The sequence below is a fragment of the Idiotropiscis lumnitzeri genome, unplaced genomic scaffold, assembly GCF_059441095.1.
Source record: "Idiotropiscis lumnitzeri isolate Australia: NSW breed Sydney's pygmy pipehorse unplaced genomic scaffold, RoL_Ilum_1.0 HiC_scaffold_76, whole genome shotgun sequence".
Lineage (NCBI taxonomy): Eukaryota > Metazoa > Chordata > Actinopteri > Syngnathiformes > Syngnathidae > Idiotropiscis > Idiotropiscis lumnitzeri.
Genome location: NW_028283614.1, coordinates 204,001 through 212,500, shown reverse-complemented (window position 1 = coordinate 212,500; position 8,500 = coordinate 204,001).

The window sequence follows — 8,500 nt, the reverse complement described above, 5'->3', positions numbered from 1 at the left end:
AGCGCTGGATCAGAGAGGCCATTGAGATCTGCAAGCGAGGCATAAAAACCATGAACAGAGACAAGGGAGCCTTCATCCTCTCTACCACCTGGACCAGCATCTTGGCGGAGTGAACGGACAGCGGGGGGCGTGACTTGCCTTCATTCTTGTGACAGGTAAGTCACGCCCTCATGGAACATCAGCTGATAAAGACGGGTCACAAGACACCATCATGTGACACTCTGAAGAAGGCGAAAGACTTTCGTATTGTGACATGCTCAAGGCCTAAACACTCATCCGAGCAAATATAAGGTAGATTTTGTTAACCTGCCCGGAGAAAAACATCAACGAAAATAATTTGTATTTGTTTTAACCAGTTGGTGGCGCTACCACTGCGATCAAAAATAAGTTGGCAGCCGTCTTCAGGGCCTGAATATCCTCAAATGTGAAAGATTTCCAGAAGATGGATCATCTGAATCATTTTGCAGGAACTTTTGTTGCCACGGAGAATAATCAGACTCTGCGGCACCGTAATAGCCACGCCCTTTGAAGGAAAGTCATAAAAATAGGGATAGAGTAAGATCAATGTCTTGAGTCTTTTCTAGCCAATTTTCAGTCGGATTCGTTAAAAGGGCACCGTGCAGTACGTCAAAATGTAAACATTTATATTGATTGGCGCAAGGTGCATAACTGAATATAAACATATAGATGTCTACATGTGAAGTTTTGGATTTTTAGCAGCACGGGCAGGAGAGTTATTAAGCATTTTGTCCATTGCGGCGAAGGAAATCTTAAGTGAAAACTTTGAAGCCCCGCCCCCGTCATATAGTATTTCGGAAACAAAAAATTTTAGCCCCAGTGTTTGTCCCAGGTCTTAAGATGCTCCAGACAGAACTTTAAGGCAATCAGATGAAGCCTTTAGGATCAGGGTGCAAAAGAATGACCCCTGTAAACATGCAAAAAAGGGCAAAAGTCGGACTTTCAAAAATTCATAACTCACTTCCTGTTCATATTAGACGTTAAAAAATATCAAATTTTTCGCCATGCCCGATGAGACTGCCAAGTTTGGTGAGTTTTTGTGCATGTTTCGGGGGTCAAAAATGCGATCGAACAATCGGAAAAATAATAATAATAATAATTTCTACAAAAACAATAGGGACTTCGCAGCGGTCGCTGCTCAGGCCCTAATAATAATAATAATAATAATAATAATAATAATAAAAGTAATAATATTTTCTACAAAAACAATAGGGACCTCGCCGCGGTCGCTGCTCGGGCCCCAATAATAATTTCTACACAAAGTCCATTGTGGAGACCCGCCCCCTTTTAAGTAAATTCAAAATGGCCGACTTCCTGTAAAACCTAGCTCATTGCTCCAAGAGACTTTTTTGTAGGTCTTGGTCTTATACATACAGTGAACCCTCGCTACTTCGAGGTTCACCTTTCGCGGGTTCAGTGCTTCGCGGGTCTAAAAAATATTCGGGGGCATTGTAGTTTCGCCGAGCGGCACGACGGGGCGCTGGAGCGGTTAGACGGCCGGCGTGCGCCGAAGAAGAGCGTGGGCGAAGAGGAGAGTGGACGAAGAAGAGCACGTTCCCCCGGACACGATCGGTGGCGACGTTTCGCGCGGTTCGGACCGTACCAGAGCTCCGGCCAGCGTGCGTGGCAGTTAAGCCGTAGAGGAGCACCTTCCCCGGGCACGGGCGGTGCCAAGCTGCCCCTAAGTTTAACCGAATGGAAGCTCCGGAGGAGGAGGGCATGCTCGCGTCACAGTAAGCCGAAGAGGAGCACCTTCCCCGGGCACGGGCGGTTCCAAGCGGCCCCTAAGTTTAACCGAATGGAAGCTCCGGAGGAGGAGGGCATGCTCGCGTCACAGTAAGCCGAAGAGGAGCACCTTCCCCGGGCACGGGCGGTGCCAAGCGGCCCCTAAGTTTAACCGAATGGAAGCTCCGGGGGAGGAGGACGGGCGTGTGTCACAGTTAAGCCAAATTGGAGCACCTCTTCTGCCCGGGCACGAGCGGAGCGCGAGGCTGTCAGTTATGAATGTATAAATGAATAAATAAATAAAGAATGCCACCTTTCATTTCACAGGGCACACCGGACGGCGTACCAGCAGGTAAAAGTCGGAGTAATTAAATAAATACAAAAAGAATGGCTGGGGAATAAAAAAATAATACGTTTTAATAATAATTTGGTTTTTTTGTTATAACATGAATTTCACTCTCTCTCTCCCCGTATATATATATATATATATATATATATATATATATATATATATATTTATATATTTATTATATATATTGTATATTTTTTTTAAGCATTTTTGAAGGTGCGCCGCTACTTCGCGGATTTTCAGTTTTCGCGGGTGGTCTCGGTCCCCATTAACCGCGATAACCGAGGGTTCACTGTACTCCATAAAATTTACAAAAAGCGAGGTGAAACACTCAACCAGAGCTGCTTTTTTTTAACATTTCTCGAGGGCCATGGCGAGCCATTTCAAAAAAGCTGCACAACTAACGTATAAAATATTGATAAATTTGCTCGGCCTGATGTGTGTGTAAAGTTTTACGAGTTGTCGTTCATATTTAGAACCTCATAATCAGCTTTGTTTTATTGCTGAACAGTGCAATGCCACTCCCACAACTTTTCACGAAAAATCACGAATTTCGTATTGTGACATCCTCATGGCCGAAACAGTCATCCGAGCATATATGAGGGCGACCTTGTTGAGTTGCACGGAGAAAAACATCCAAGAAAATAACTTGTATTAGCTTTTACCAGTTGGTGGCGCTACTACTACGATGTAAAATAAGTTGGTAGATGTCTTCAGGGCTGAAGTATCCTCAAATGTGTACAACTTCGAGAAGATAGGATCATCTGAGTCATGTTGCCGGAGCTTTTGTTGCCACAGAGTACAATCGGACTTTTCAGCACCTTAATAGCCACGCCTTTTGCCAAAACGTCACAAAATTCGGCAGAGAGTAAGATCATTGTCTTAAGTCTTTTCTGACTAATTTTCAGTCGGATTCGTCAAAAGGGCACCATGCAGTACGTGAAAATTAAAATAAAAACAAATTTTTGATTCCACTTGGCGGCACTGTGTGTATAACAAAATAATAACATTAAGATGTCTTCAGGTCGGGACGTTTTATTTACAGGTGAAGGTTTGGATTTTTAGGAGCATGTGCAGGGGAGTTATTAAGCATTCATTTATTTGTATTAGGTTCATTTTGTCTTCTTATTATTGATATTTGACTGATTCATTAAAAGCAGACAATTATGTTTTAGGTTAATTTTTTACCTGACATGTTTCGGCGAGTCTTTCGCCTTCTTCAGAGTGTCGCATGATGGTGTCTTGAGCTGATGTTCCATGAGGGTGTGACTTACCTGTCAAAAAAATGAAAAATCAGAGCAGTAAAAGAACAAGCACAACATGAACATTACAAATCAGCAATCACTGACCACTGCAAAAGGGAAAACCACATCATGGACCGGGAGAAGGGCAGGGTCATCCGCACCGAAGAGAACAAACAACAGCGCTGGATCAGAGAGGCCATTGAGATCTGCAAGCGAGGCATAAAAACCATGAACAGAGACAAGGGAGCCTTCATCCTCTCTACCACCTGGAGCAGCATTTTGGCGGAGTGAACGGACAGCGGGGGGCGTGACTTGCCTTCATTCTTGTGACAGGTAAGTCACGCCCTCATGGAACATCAGCTGATAAAGACGGGCCACAAGACACCATCATGTGACACTCTGAAGAAGGCGAAAGACTTTCGTATTGTGACATCCTCAAGGCCTAAACACTCATCCGAGCAAATGTAAGGTAGATTTTGTTAACCTGCCCGGAGAAAAAAATCAACGAAAATGATTTGTATTTGTTTTAACCAGTTGGTGGCGCTACCACTGCGATCAAAAATAAGTTGGCAGCCGTCTTCAGGGCCTGAATATCCTCAAATGTGAAAAATTTCGAGAAGATGGATCATCTGAATCATTTTGCAGGAACTTTTGTTGCCACGGAGAATAATCAGACTCTGCGGCACCGTAATAGCCACGCCCTTCGAAGGAAAGTCACAAAAATAGGGATAGAGTAAGATCAATGTCTTGAGTCTTTTCTAGCCAATTTTCAATCAGATTCGTTAAAAGGGCACCGTGCAGTACGTCAAAATGTAAAAAATTATATTGATTGGCGCAAGGTGTATAACTGAATATAAACATATAGATGTCTTCAGGTACAGACTCTTTATGTACATGTGAAGTTTTGGATTTTTAGCAGCATGTGCAGGAGAGTTATTAAGCATTTTGTCCATTGCGGCGAAGGAAATCTTAAGTGAAAACTTTGATGCCCCGCCCCCGTCATATAGTATTTCGGAAACAAAAAATTTTAGCCCCAGTGTTTGTGCCAGGTCTTCAGATGCTACAGACAGAATTTTAAGGCAATCAGATGAAGCCTTTAGGATCAGGGTGCAAAAGAATGACCCCTGTAAACATGCAAAAAAGGGCAAAAGTCGGACTTTCAAAAATTCATAACTCACTTCCTGTTCATATTAGACGTTAAAATATCAAATTTTTCGCCATGCCCGATGAGACTGCCAAGTTTGGTGAGTTTTTGTGCATGTTTCGGGGGTCAAAAATGCGATCGAACAATCGGAAAAATAATAATAATAATAATTTCTACAAAAACAATAGGGACTTCGCAGCGGTCGCTGCTCAGGCCCTAATAATAATAATAATAATAAAAGTAATAATATTTTCTACAAAAACAATAGGGACCTCGCCGCGGTCGCTGCTCGGGCCCCAATAATAATTTCTACACAAAGTCCATTGTGGTGACCCGCCCCCTTTTAAGTAAATTCAAAATGGCCGACTTCAGACCAGTGGCGCTGACGTCTCATCTGATGAAGACCCTGGAGAGACTGGTCCTCGTCCATCTGCGCCCCCTGGTCAGCTCCTCAATGGACCCACTCCAGTTTGCATACCAGCCTGGCATCAGTGTGGATGATGCCATCATCTACCTGCTCCACACTTCACTCTTCCACCTGGAGAAGGCGGGGGGCACGGTGAGGATCATGTTCTTTGATTTCTCAAGTGCTTTCAACACCATCCAGCCCGCCTTATTGGGAGACAAGCTGTAGCAGGCGGGAGTGGCCCACCACCTCATCACATGGATTCACAACTACCTCACAAACCGGCCACAGTACGTGAGAACACAGGACTGTGTGTCTGACGTGCTCCTCTGCAGCACGGGAGCGCCGCAGGGAACTGTGCTGGCTCCCTTCCTGTTCACCCTCTACACCTCGGACTACAAATACAATTCCACAACCTGTCACCTGCAGAAGTTCTCTGATGACTCTGCGATTGTCGGCCTCATCACTGACGATGACGATCGGGAGTACAGAGGGGTTACGCAGGGGTTCGTGGACTGGTGTCAGCAGAACCGCCTCCAAATCAACGCTGGGAAATCCAAAGAGCTGGTGGTGGATTTCCGCAAGCGTCGGCACTCTCCACCTGCACCAGTGAATATCCAGGGAACAGACGTTGAGAGGGTCTCAACTTACAAGTACCTGGGTGTTCATCTGAACAATAAACTGGACTGGAGCGACAACACAGACGCTCTCTATAGGAAGGGTCAGAGCAGACTCTTCCTACTCAGGAGGCTGAGGTCCTTTGGCGTTCGGGGAACACTCCTCAGGAACTTCTATGACTCGGTGGTTTCATCAGTCATCTTCTATGGAGTGGTCTCCTGGGCAGGAGGCATCTCGGGCCGAGACAAAAAGAGACTGGACAAACTGGTGAGGAGGGCCAGCTCTGTCCTGGGCTGCTCCCTGGACTCTGTGGACTCAGTGGGGGGCAGAAGGATGACGGCAAAACTGTCATCAATGCTGGACAAACCAGCCCACCCATTCAATGACACTCTGAGAACACTCTACAGCTCCTTCAGTGACAGACTTTTACACCCTCGCTGTACCAAAGAGAGATTTCGCCGCTCCTTCCTGCCGACTGCTGTCAGGCTTTTTAACAAGAACATTGGGTCAGGCCTACAAACAGGAGGGCATTAGTGCAATTGTGCAGTCCTAGAATGCAATATACACTACTACTTTACTTTCAGCCAAGGGTGTACTTAAACATCGACCAATGATGTATTTTGTTTACCATTACAGTATTCTTATTACAATACTTCTATCACTGTAGTATTTCTACCACTGCAGGATGTTCACTATTACAGTACTTTTATCATTACAGTACTTTTATAATTACGGTATTTCCTATCATTGCGGTACTTTTACTATTACAATACTTCATCATTGCAGTATTTTTCCATCGTTGCAGTACTTCTACCATTATAGTACTTTTATCATTGCAGTATATTTTATCATTGCAGTACTTTTACCATTACAGTATTTTTATCATTGCAGTATTTTCTATCATTGCAGTACTTTCCTGTCATTTCAGTACTCTCACCATTACAGTACTTTTATCAGTGTAATATCTTTATCATTGCAGTATTTTCAATCATTCAGTAGTTTTTATCATTACAGTGTTTCCCCCTCTGTATAATGGACAGGCATTAGGAGTGTTTCCTTACACTTAGATACGTTTATACTGTGTATATTTGCATGCTTTTTATGAATGTCTGCTGCTAATGTTATACATTAACGGCTACATTACGCCGCCGACTCTGTGTGATCTATATCTTTGCTGCTGTAACACTTCAAATTTCCCCATTGTGGGACTAATAAAGGACATCTTTATCTTTATCTTTATCTTTTCCTGTAAAACCTAGCTCATTGCTCCAAGAGACTTTTTTGTAGGTCTTGGTCTTATACATACAGTGAACCCTCGCTACTTCGCGGTTCACCTTTCGCGGGTTCAGTGCTTCGCGGGTCTAAAAAATATTCGGGGGCATTGTAGTTTCGCCGAGCGGCACGACGGGGCGCTGGAGCGGTTAGACGGCCGGCATGCGCCGAAGAAGAGCGTGGGCGAAGAGGAGAGTGGACGAAGAAGAGCACGTTCCCCCGGACACGATCGGTGGCGACGTTTCGCGCGGTTCGGACCGTACCAGAGCTCCGGCCAGCGTGCGTGGCAGTTAAGTCGTAGAGGAGCACCTTCCCCGGGCACGGGCGGTGCCAAGCGGCCCCTAAGTTTAACCGAATGGAAGCTCCGGAGGAGGAGGGCATGCTCGCGTCACACTAAGCCGAAGAGGAGCACCTTCCCCGGGCACGGGCGGTTCCAAGCGGCCCCTAAGTTTAACCGAATGGAAGCTCCGGAGGAGGAGGGCATGCTCGCGTCACAGTAAGCCGAAGAGGAGCACCTTCCCCGGGCACGGGCGGTGCCAAGCGGCCCCTAAGTTTAACCGAATGGAAGCTCCGGGGGAGGAGGACGGGCGTGTGTCACAGTTAAGCCAAATTGGAGCACCTCTTCTGCCCGGGCACGAGCGGAGCGCGAGGCTGTCAGTTATGAATGAATAAATGAATAAATAAATAAAGAATGCCACCTTTCATTTCAGAGGGCACACCGGACGGCGTACCAGCAGGTAAAAGTCGGAGTAATTAAATAAATACAAAAAGAATGGCTGGGGAATAAAAAAATAATACGTTTTAATAATAATTTGTTTTTTTTGTTATAACATGAATTTCACTCTCTCTCTCCCCGTATATATATATATATATATATATATATATATATATATTTATTATATATATTGTATATTTTTTTTAAGCATTTTTGAAGGTGCGCCGCTACTTCGCGGATTTTCAGTTTTCGCGGATGGTCTCGGTCCCCATTAACCGCGATAACAGAGAGTTCACTGTACTCCATAAAATTTACAAAAAGCGAGGTGAAACATTCAACCAGAGCTGCTTTTTTTTAACATTTCTCGAGGGCCATGGCGAGCCATTTCAAAAAAGCTGCACAACTAACGTATAAAATATTGATAAATTTGCTCGGCCTGATGTGTGTGTAAAGTTTTACGAGTTGTCGTTCATATTTAGAACCTCATAATCAGCTTTGTTTTATTGCCGAACAGTGCAATGCCACTCCCACAACTTTTCACGAAAAATCACGAATTTCGTATTGTGACATCCTCATGGCCGAAACAGTCATCCGAGCATATATGAGGGCGACCTTGTTGAGTTGCACGGAGAAAAACATCCAAGAAAATAACTTGTATTAGCTTTTACCAGTTGGTGGCGCTACTACTACGATGTAAAATAAGTTGGTAGATGTCTTCAGGGCTGAGGTATCCTCAAATGTGTACAACTTCGAGAAGATAGGATCATCTGAGTCATGTTGCCGGAGCTTTTGTTGCCACAGAGTACAATCGGACTTTTCAGCACCTTAATAGCCACGCCTTTTGCCAAAACGTCACAAAATTCGGCAGAGAGTAAGATCATTGTCTTGAGTCTTTTCTGACTAATTTTCAGTCGGATTTGTCAAAAGGGCACCGTGCAGTACGTGAAAATTAAAATAAAAACAAATTTTTGATTCCACTTGGCGGCACTGTGTGTATAACAAAATAATA